We start from the raw sequence: 10,650 nt of genomic DNA, 5'->3' as shown, positions 1-10,650 counted from the left end.
CTCTAAGTGGCTATCACAAAATGCAATACCAATAATTTTCTTCAGTAGTCCATATGTCTTCTTAAAAAACAAACAAAAAGAAAGGTCAATGTTCTAAGATTTCAAGTCTGTTGTTCATGTGTTTGCTTTGTTTGTATTGAAAAAAGGTGTATGTTGCATGATGGAGTGTAGAGCAAAGTGAGTGTCAGTGTAAATGTAGAGCCAGAGGTTCCAGAACTTGGCTCAGTTGGAGGCAAACATTCATTGTTTCCTCTAGATGGCCTCCACCAGGAGACATATTTTGTTGATTGGCCTCTCCAGCTCATTTGTTCGTGTCTTAACTCTAACACGGCGAACTACTCCGTGTGCATCGGCCATGGTTTCAGTGATGCGGCCAATGGGCCAAGAATTTCTTGGTGCAGCTCCATCAACAATAAGCACAACATCACCAATGCAAAAGTTCCTATGAATCTTGTTCCATTTCTGTCGTTCCTGCAACATAGGAAGGTATTCTTTCACCCACCTTTTCCAGAATAGATCCACAATATACTGGGCTTGTTTCCATCGTCTTCGCAGATACAGATCCTCTCTTTTGAATAAACCTGGTGGCAGCACAGGTTTGCCTTTTAACTGGAGCAAGTGATTTGGAGTAAGAGCTTCTACATCATTGGGATCGTCAGAAGGTGGTGTGATTGGGCGGTCATTCAGTATTGCCTCCACTTCACACAAAACTGTATGCAAGGTTTCATCATCTAGTACTTGCTGGTTTGTGATAGAGCATAATATTCTCTTTATTTCTTGCATCAAGCGCTCCCATACTCCACCATGATGGGCCCCATAAGGCGGGTTAAAGGTCCACTTTATGCCATCCTGTGCTAAACCTTTTTGGATTTTACTTTGGTTTAGCTCTAACATAGCTTGTTTTAACTCACGATTTGAGCTGACAAAGTTGGTTCCATTGTCTGACCGGATTTCTTTGACTTGTCCGGCAGATGAATCTCCTGATGGCATTAATGCAGGAACCTGTATCAAGAGAATGCGCCACCTCAAGGTGGACTGCACGACAGGTTAGGCATGTGAAAAGAACTCCATACCTCTTAACAAGACTCCTGCCTCTCTTTACTTCTATTGGTCCAAAATAATCAACACCAACATAAGTAAATGGTGGAAGATCAGCTGAGATTCTGTCAATAGGAAGATCAGACATTTTCTGCTCACCTGGCTTTTGCCGTTGTCTTTGACACACTATACAGTCTCTGATTATTTTTCTAGCTGCTGAATTAGCATGAGGGATCCAGTATTGACGGCGAAGAGTTGAAAGCATGTGATTTCTTCCTCTGTGACCAATCTTTTCGTGAATATGCTGAAGAATAAGCTTTGAAACATGGCTTTCTTTTGGCAAAATTGCAGGATGTTTTGTTTCCTCAGGTAAATCTGCTTTGCTCAGTCTTCCACCCACTCTCAAGACACCATCAGTAACTACAGGATCAAGCTTATACAGATGACTTGACTTCCTTACAGTGCCAGAGTTTAGGGCAGTCATTTCATCAGCATAATGTTTTCTCTGCACAAAGCTCACTATAGCTTCCTCAGCCTTGGACAAATCCTTAGTTTTGAGCAGAGTGTTCCATTTATTATCCTTTTTAGCACATCTTTGATTTCCACAGTGCGTGTCCAGCAGCTTCTGTCTTTTTGTTGTTTGCAGTTTAAGCCTTTCTTTTACTTTCAGCACCCATGCCACACACCTTTTTAATTTTGTCCATCTGGAGAAGTACATCAGCAGCTTAGTAGTGGGACACACATCTTCTTTCAACACAGCTGCACACATCAGGCCCTCCCCTTTTATTTCTGGGTCAGCTTCCAAATGGACAGATACACAATTCATGCCTACAGGCCAGTGAACAACAGGTTTACTGAGAAATTCTGGACCACTGATCCAGGTGGAAGATTTCAGGAAACAGCCAATTGTCATTCCTCGAGAGGCTGCATCAGCTGGATTCAGCTTTGAACTGATGTACCTCCACTGCTCAACTTTTGTCAAAGCATGAATGATGGAAACTCTATTAGCTACATATGTTTTGAACCGTGTGGTTGTGTTTGCAATGTACTGTAGCACAGTTGTGCTGTCAGACCAAAAGACTGATTCACTCAGATTAAGATTAAGTTCAACTGATAGCATTTTGTCCAAGTGCACAGCTAAAACTGCAGCAGCCAGCTCAAGACGTGGGATGGTGACTTGTTTTAACGGTGCCACCCTTGCTTTACCAGTAATAAAGGAAACACACACTTCCTGCTTGCTATTAGATAGCCTAAGATATGATACAGCACCATACCCAGTTTCACTGGCATCACAAAAGTGATGCAGCTGCGCACTTTTTATCTCCCCAAATCCTTTGGATGTGACACATCTACTAATACTAAACTTGTTAAGAAGAACTAAATCCTCAACCCATTTTTGCCAAGTTTGTGCCATTTCTGCTGGTATTGTCTCATCCCAGCCAAACCTCAGTTTACATAGATGTTGCAGAATTTGTTTTGCAGGCAGAATGACTGGAGCTAAGAAACCCAAAGGGTCGTAAATGGAGCTGACATTGGACAGAATACCACGTCTTGTAAGTGGTTTGTCCTTGTTCACAATACTGAATGTGAAAACATCATGTTCAATATCCCATTGCACACCGAGAGCTTTTTCTGTGGGTAGCTGATCCCGACTAAGGTCCAGCATCTTTACACCTGTGGCTCTATTGTCCTCCGGGATCTGACAGAGGACAGAGCGATCACTACATACCCACTTATTGAGCTTAAATCCCCCCTTGGCACACACCTCAGTAAGCTGCTGATAAAGTGAGATGGCCTGCTCAACAGACTGAGTAGATTTATGACAGTCATCTACATAAAAACTGTGCCTGATTGTATGTATAACCTCCTCTGGGTACAGATGTTGGTTGTCATCAGCAGTCTTTAGTAGTGCATAGGTGGCACAGCTGGGGGAGGATACTGCACCAAAAATGTGGACTAACATTCTATGTTCCACCAGCTGTTTTGTGATGTCACCATCGGGCCACCAGAGAAAACGTAAAAAGTTTACGTGTTCCTCAGCCACTCTGACCTAATGAAACATCCCTTTAATGTCTGTCATAAGCGCTATTGGACCCTGCCGAAAGCGAATCACTACACCTAATAAGGTGCTAGTCAGATCTGGGCCTTGTAATAGCTCTTTGTTCAGTGATGTTCCAGCAAATGTTGAAGCACAATCATACACAACACGCAGTGTTTTCTTGCGGGGGTGGTAGACCCCATGATGAGGTATATACCACACCTTTCCTTCCTCATGCTTCAACTGTTCTTGTGGTATGATTTCTGAATGTCCCTCCATACTAACATTGTGCATGAATTCCTTGTATTCTTCAAAGAATAACTGATCTTTCTGAAACCGTTTTAGTAGATATTGCGCCCTCTGCTGAGCCACCTGCTTGTTGTTTGGCATTCTTACTTCAGGTTTACGAAAGGGTAATTTCAAGTAATAATGACCATCCTTAAGTACAGCTGACTCTGACATTATGTTCATGAACTGTTTATCTTCTACAGACATTTCTGCACGTTCATTACACTGGTTCTCCACAAAATCTTGATTATACTGTTTAACCAGCATTTCCTCTAAACTACTTATAGAAATGCGGTTTACCTGGACAAAACTAGCATCATGCTCATCCTTTTCACTACCCTGATTGAGTGGCCCATTGACAACCCAACCAAGATGAGTTAGCACAGCATAGGGTCCATTACCCTCACTGTTAACGATTTTCCAAGGTTCCAGCGCTTTGGGAGAATTTACACCAATAAGCAGCCCAATGCCAGCATTTATCAGTGTCAACTCAACATCTTTTAAGTAAGGCCATTTTTTTAAGTCTTCTTCTTTAGGGATATTTTCTTTAGTGACAGGAATAGACTTTTGAGTGTACACGTCAGGCAACCTCAAATACTCATTCTTTTTTAAAGCAGCTACTTCCATACCAAAAAGTTTATAGCTACTTACTGGCCTTTCGTGACCCATAGTCTTTAACATGATTTCCACTTTCTTTCCAGATGCATTTAACTGCATCATCAACGCCTCAGTGCAAAAAGTTGCAGAGCTGCCAGGATCAAGAAAGGCGTATGTCTCCACAACCTTCGTCCCATTTTCCAACTTCACTTTTACTGGAACAACTGACAAGGCACATTCATTAGACCCGGCCCCAGTATGGCTACCAAAGTTCAAAGAAACAAGAGCATTTGAGACTGATGATTCTTTACATTCAGCTTTAGCTGCTTGCCACTGCCTTTCTTTTGAGTCTATGTGGAGAACAGTAGGGTCATTTTTATTACAGGTGTGGCACGTCAAACGATGTGGACAAGCTTTACTCATGTGGCCTCTCTGTTAGCAACCAAAGCATAAACCCTTACTCTTAAGGAATCTCACCTTTTCTTTGTTGGCTTTTAGTTTGAATGAGTCACATACGTCCAAAAAATGATTTTGGTCACAAAAAAAGCACTGAGTTTGATCTAACCCTTTATCTTCATGGCTTATTTGAATCCGTTCCAGTTTGTGTTTGTCATTGTTCTGTTCTGAAACTACAGCAACAGAAGTAGCAAAGCTACTGCTTTTAGTTTTAAACTGAGCCTTTGAAGGTTTTGAAACCATCTTTTCTTTTGTGTTTTGACTCTCTCCAAAAACAGGATCTAATGCCGCTCTTGTTTGCTTTTCAAGAAAATCAAGAAGATCTTTAAATCTTGCTCTGCGATTGCACTTTTCTGTTATATCAACAACTATTAGTCGCCATTTATCACGAAGTCTAAAAGGCAACTTTGAAACAAGAATCCTCATATTGGTTGAATTTTCCAGCTCATCAAGAAACCCGGCTTCATCCATTGTGTTGAAGCAGCTTCTTAGAAAGAATGTGTAAGCTCGTAATGCTGACACATCATCAGACTTTAAAACTGACCAGTTAAGAGCCTTGTCTATAAATGCAGATGTTATCTTTGCTCTGTTACCAAAGTTCCACTCAAGCTGCTTTTTTGCCTCAACATAAGCTGTCTGTGGACTCATGTGCATGCAACTTCTCACTAAAATTCTGGGCTGTCCTGTAGTAAGCTGTTCCAAATAATAAAGCCTATCCTGCATGTTTTCAGTTTTAGTTTCTATTCCTTGCTCAAACGCCTTAAGAAAGGATCTAAAATGCAAAGGATCACCACCAAAAACAGGAATTTCTATAGCTGGAAGCAGTGACAACCTCTGTTGTTTTACAAGCATCTGAGTAATCTCATTTTGCTTTCTCATAATCTCTGTTAGGGCACTGCTGTGAACCTCAACCTGAGAAGAGATTGGCCTTGGGCTTTCCCCTTCTGGTTTGACCTTAGCAGGTGCGTGTGTCTCTAGGGGCATTGGGAAAGGAGAATGAACTAAAGGGGCTTTCTTTGTTCTTGGAGCCTTTTGTGCTGTAGCAGCAGGTATGAACTCAGTAGATGTTCCATAAGGAGCTGTAATCCCGCCTTCTGATTCAACCTCAGCCCTGGAACCAAAGCTCTGCCGATCCTGAGCAGAGGTGAAAATCTGCATTTTTGCATCAGCCTTAACCAACTTAGTTCTTAGAGCCAATGCTTCTTTTCTTGCTTTTAACTGAACTTCTTCCAGTTCGAGCGCATGTTTTTCTTGCAGTGCGTCCACCTCCGCTTTTAAAGCGGCTCTTTCCACTTCAGCTTCCATCAGCGCCATTGAAGCCGCACGCGAGCTTTTACTCCTTAAACTTAAGGCTGCAGTAACATTACTGGGCGCTTTACTACTAGAGCCCTTGCTGACAGGTTTAGCAACTCCTTCAGAAATCATGTCGCTTGTTTCTTGCGCTACTTGTGAGACACTATCACGCGGCACAATGTCACTGTCATGAGATGCTACCTTTGATTCAACATTAGAGGCTGCAACTTCATCCTTTTGTGGATCAGGGTCTGCATTTATCCAAGTGTTGATTTCATGCAGAAAGTCTTTAAAACTGATCAGCTTAGGTTCATACCAATCGCTGTGATCTGTTTCCTTTTCATCATCGTTCAGCAATTTTTGAACTGAAGTCTGTAAGTCCATAAACTCTCCCAAATAATCATTAAATGTTTTCATGTGTTCATCTATGGAGGCTTTTGATTCTCCAGCATCAATGAGAGCATTAATGTCATTTCGTTTTCTTGTCAGAACGCCAAGCTTCGCTCTGCGTTTTTTAATCAAATTAAAAAGCTCTCTTTCTTGTTCCTCCATTCTAACCACAAAATTCGTTTCACAAGGTCCAAAAGATAATTGTTTAATACAAATGTTTCATGTTGCAGCTCAGCATCTCGGGTGATCCAAACAAAGTTTCGCATTTACTCACGAACTTTGCGTCATTTTTTTCAGTCAATTCTGTGAATATCCAATCTTCCAAGTCCAGTCTTGCAAGTTTTCCCAGCTTCCAAGTTGACATCCAAGCGAGTCAAAATGATTTTTTGACTTAAATGTCACGGCCTTTTATGTTCCAAACACCAAAAAAGTCCAAGAAAAGGCCGTGGGTGGCAACGGGAGGTTTGCTTTAGAACAATGTGCCGGGAGTCTGCTGTTGAGTTTCGGACGAAATGCATTCTGGGATATTTAGCTGTACCAAGTCCACACCGATGCATGCTCGATAAAACGGGCGGAGCGAGAACACATCGGGGACTTTTTCGCGTTCTCGGCTTGATGCGTACTTCGAATTGGAACAGTACTTGGTCTCCGACTGATGACGTATAACGAGTACACGAGAACGCAAGTACGCACAAGTACGCATATTGAGAAACGCCCAGAATGTATGCCAAAAGTCACAGAGTAGACTGCACGTCTTGTGCAGAAAACAGGAAGTTTTAGTGCAGAGCTGCACAAGCATATTAATAAAACACAGGAAACCAGACAGAAAAAGCGGAACTAAGTAAACTCTGTGTCGGTGTGACGCAGTGCAGAAATATATATACGGATTTAGCTGGCAGGAATTCAGACCTGAGCTAGTGTGTTTGTGTGACAGGTCTCCATTTCCGGAAATGTAAAATAAAGATTATTTTTTGAGCTTGACTACTCTGAGTTCAGTCTTTCTCTGTCGCCAAAAGAATTCAAAATAACGGAATTTAATACTTGGTGCCGTGACCTGGATTCTTTTGCTGCTGAGAGGACAAATTCGGCTTAAGGTGTTAGGTGTAGGCTGTGTGCAGGCAGGAATGGTGGACCCATAGTGCAGACGCTCGGAGGCAAAAAGGTGAACTCAAAACAGCTTTAATGCTGAACTCAAAAAAAGGTAACAAAACTGAGACTCCAAATAAACTCAGGCAAGCAGACAGAACACACAGCATAGTAAACTGTAGATCGTAACAATGACAAACTGAAACACAGGGCTTAAATACATAGAGGGAGCAATCAGGGAATGGACAACAGGAGGGAAACACAGCTGGGGCAAATCAGAACTGACGAGACAAGGAAGCGTAAACTGAACACACTGAGATAAGACAGAGACCTTCAAAGTAAAACAGGAAACACATAACACAGACTGAACAAAAGACACAGACTCACATGCAGGCACTACAGAGGGAACAGAGACGTGGGACCAGGGCAGACACAGACACTGACTGGACACGGGGATATAGCGGACAGGGGCAGTAGCGGTTTTGATACGGGCGACACGGGCGGTTGCCCGGGGCGGCATCGTGGTTGGGGCTGCATCACGGGCATCGGCAAAAAAAAAAAAAAAAAAAAAAATGCTCGTACTCATGCTGCCCCGACATCAGCCAGCGCATATTGGGAATGGCATAGGCACCGATCGGTTTTCTATCGCCCATTTGCTGGGAGTAAGGGCGCCCTCCGTTTGCGAGGTGCGCCTGCTGCTTGCGGCACAGGAGGAGATGGCGGGGTGGCGGGGGCTTCTCTGGCTGGCTGGAGCAGCATCTAATAATCAACTCGCAAAATAAAACAAAATAAAAACAAACCAACAAACACGAAAACACCAGACATTATGATACAGACTTATAATTTGCACCGATGTTTTTTCCAAATTCATTACGCGAAAAGTGAGCGAGAGCCCTCGGTGCGCCTGCTCGCTGCTGAAGTCAAAGTAAACTTTATTGTCATCTCTGCTACATACAGTCCAGTATGTAGAGAGACGAGACGACGGGGCTCCAGTTACAGCAGTGCAAGTAAACAAACAATAAATATAAGAAGAGTAAGAAAATAAAATATACACTTTAGGACTAGGGGTAAAGGGATCAATAACAATTTAAAATTTACAGTTTGATGATTTAAAGTCTCACACACAATGCGTGGAAAGGGGAGGGGCCGGCTGCTTCCAAATACAGCACATTTCATTCATAATGATGTAAATCCAAGTCTATTATGTATTCATGATTTGAATCCTGGGTTGTGTGAAATCTCAGAAATGCACCCTAGACAAAGTGAATCTGTAAACTAAGGCGTAGGTCTGTTAAGTTATGTTGTGGTGATCCTCGAGTTGGGGGATTTGTGTTCATACTGGAGTGCAAAATTAAAACTAATGGAAGATGGACAAGAAAAGTTCAAAGCCATCAGGTGCGTAGTTTAGAAAAAAGAGAAAAGAAGAGGAGGAGAAACGAGCAAAAGATACAGGTAAGCAGATGTGTCATTGGATAATGGCAGGTCATCCTGAAACAATCAGAATCAGAATACTTTATTAATCCCTAAGGAAATAATGTGGATTACAGTTGCTCCAAGAAGAAATGGTAAAAATAGTAACAATAACAGACTAAACTCCAAACAATACATTATGTTACAGATTTTAATATTAATTAGTCATTGTCAGTTGTTGATTTGTCCTGTTCTCATTGTATGGTGAATTATGATGGCTGTTTGGTAGCTGTTTGCATACAATGCATACTCTGTCTCTTCTACGTGTGTGTGTGTTTCTTTGGCGAAATTCAGTATGGTTCCGACAACAGTTTTATGTTAATGTAATATTAATCCTTAATATGTTTTGTGTGTGTGTGTGTGTGTGTGTCGGGGGGGGCGCCAGAGGGAGTGTTCGCCAGGGGCGCCAAACAGGCTAGGACCGCCACTGGACAGGGGAGACAGCAACTAAGGATTACACAGAGACAAACCATAAGACATGACTCTAACAAAAACCCAAAGACTAGAAATTATAAATAATATAATAAACCCCAAAACCCTGGGTCAACGACCCAGGCATCCTAACATAAGGTGGGATCTGATATGAGGCGAACAGGAGACTGGTCTAAAAAGATTTAAGGTTAAGGACAAGCCTGTTCAAAGAAAAGTAAATTGTGCACATTCGATCAATTCTAAATTATCTGTTCCCTGAGTTGATGACCTCCACCGTTAAATTGGCTCAGTAGTGGGGAAATTAAAGTAAATTATAAAATCTGTTAAGTAGATTGACATGTCCATGGTGATTTGGGGTAATATGTGATAAATAAAAAGTAAAGTCTGGGGAATCTTTGATGAAAGCTTATTGTTTTTAATGCTGGGGTGAATTTTAAGTTGATGTGACGTGTGTTTGAAGTTGATGTGTTAGGGGCGTGTCAATTGTGTTACGTCAGCCAAGAAAAGAGATTAGATTAGGCCATTCGGTTAAGGGATTTAATTCCCAAATTGATTATAGGGTTGAACCCGAGCATCAGATAATTAAACTGGCGGTTAGAGTCCACAGTGGTGCTTCTGAATGTATTTAAATTATTTAGGACAGGGAGGGCGATCCCTAGGGGTGCAAAAGGTTTGGCTTGGTTCCCAACGGTAAGAGCCTGTGGCCACAGGAGACCCCGGTTGATTACCGCGACAACTGAGGACAGTCGTTAATAATCAGTAGTCAAGTACCACTTTTGTTGCACCGTTTGAGCGATAAAGCGGGGCTTGGGCGTGACCATTTCAACGCGAATGACAGGTAAAGCTTTAAGTAAAGCTTCAGGCGCCAGTGGGATACTGAGATGCTGGTTAAGTGGAGCTTCTGGTCAAGCTGCGGGGAGCGCTTTTAAATTAATATAGGGCCTAGAAATTTGACCGTTATCGGTGACGGCGTTCCAGAAGCGGGTTGATTGACCAGCAAGGTGGGCGGACCTGGGCATTAGAGGCTTTTAAATTAGTCGAAAAGGTAGGAACGCTGGTACCAGGGAAGTTGTGATATGGAAATGTTGAATACTGAGTAATGGAAATAATTTATCTTGGCATTTGGTGTCTTTTGTTGTGAATAAACGTGTGAACATATAGTTAAGTGTAAAATTGTTCTTTGGATGAATGATCAAAAGCGCATATTGTTTTGAAAGTCTGATAGATGGGGGGGGGGTGAGAAGATTTTTTTAAGGAACTTGAGGGAAGTGTGCAAAAATGCTGATGACAGTACTGTGTGAATTGTGCTGCAGTGCTGAGCTAAAAGAATTGTGATGTGTGTGGAAAAACTCTTTAATTGTGCTGAAGATGTGTGCCAAAAGAGTTCTGCTAAGCACGCTGAGGATTTTGATGTGAATGCTTGGAAATGTAAAGAGCTTAGTATATTTGTGTGTGTGTGTGTGCTGAGGGTGCATTCTTTTATATTAAAATTAGTAGAAAGGGTATATGGAGTGTGAACATAAAAATAAGAGTTCGAGTAGGCTGTATAAATTGATGAAAAT

This window comes from Oreochromis niloticus, unplaced genomic scaffold (assembly GCF_001858045.2).
Source record: "Oreochromis niloticus isolate F11D_XX unplaced genomic scaffold, O_niloticus_UMD_NMBU tig00000417_pilon, whole genome shotgun sequence".
NCBI classification, from domain to species: domain Eukaryota; kingdom Metazoa; phylum Chordata; class Actinopteri; order Cichliformes; family Cichlidae; genus Oreochromis; species Oreochromis niloticus.
Note: the sequence above shows the minus strand (reverse complement) of the source record.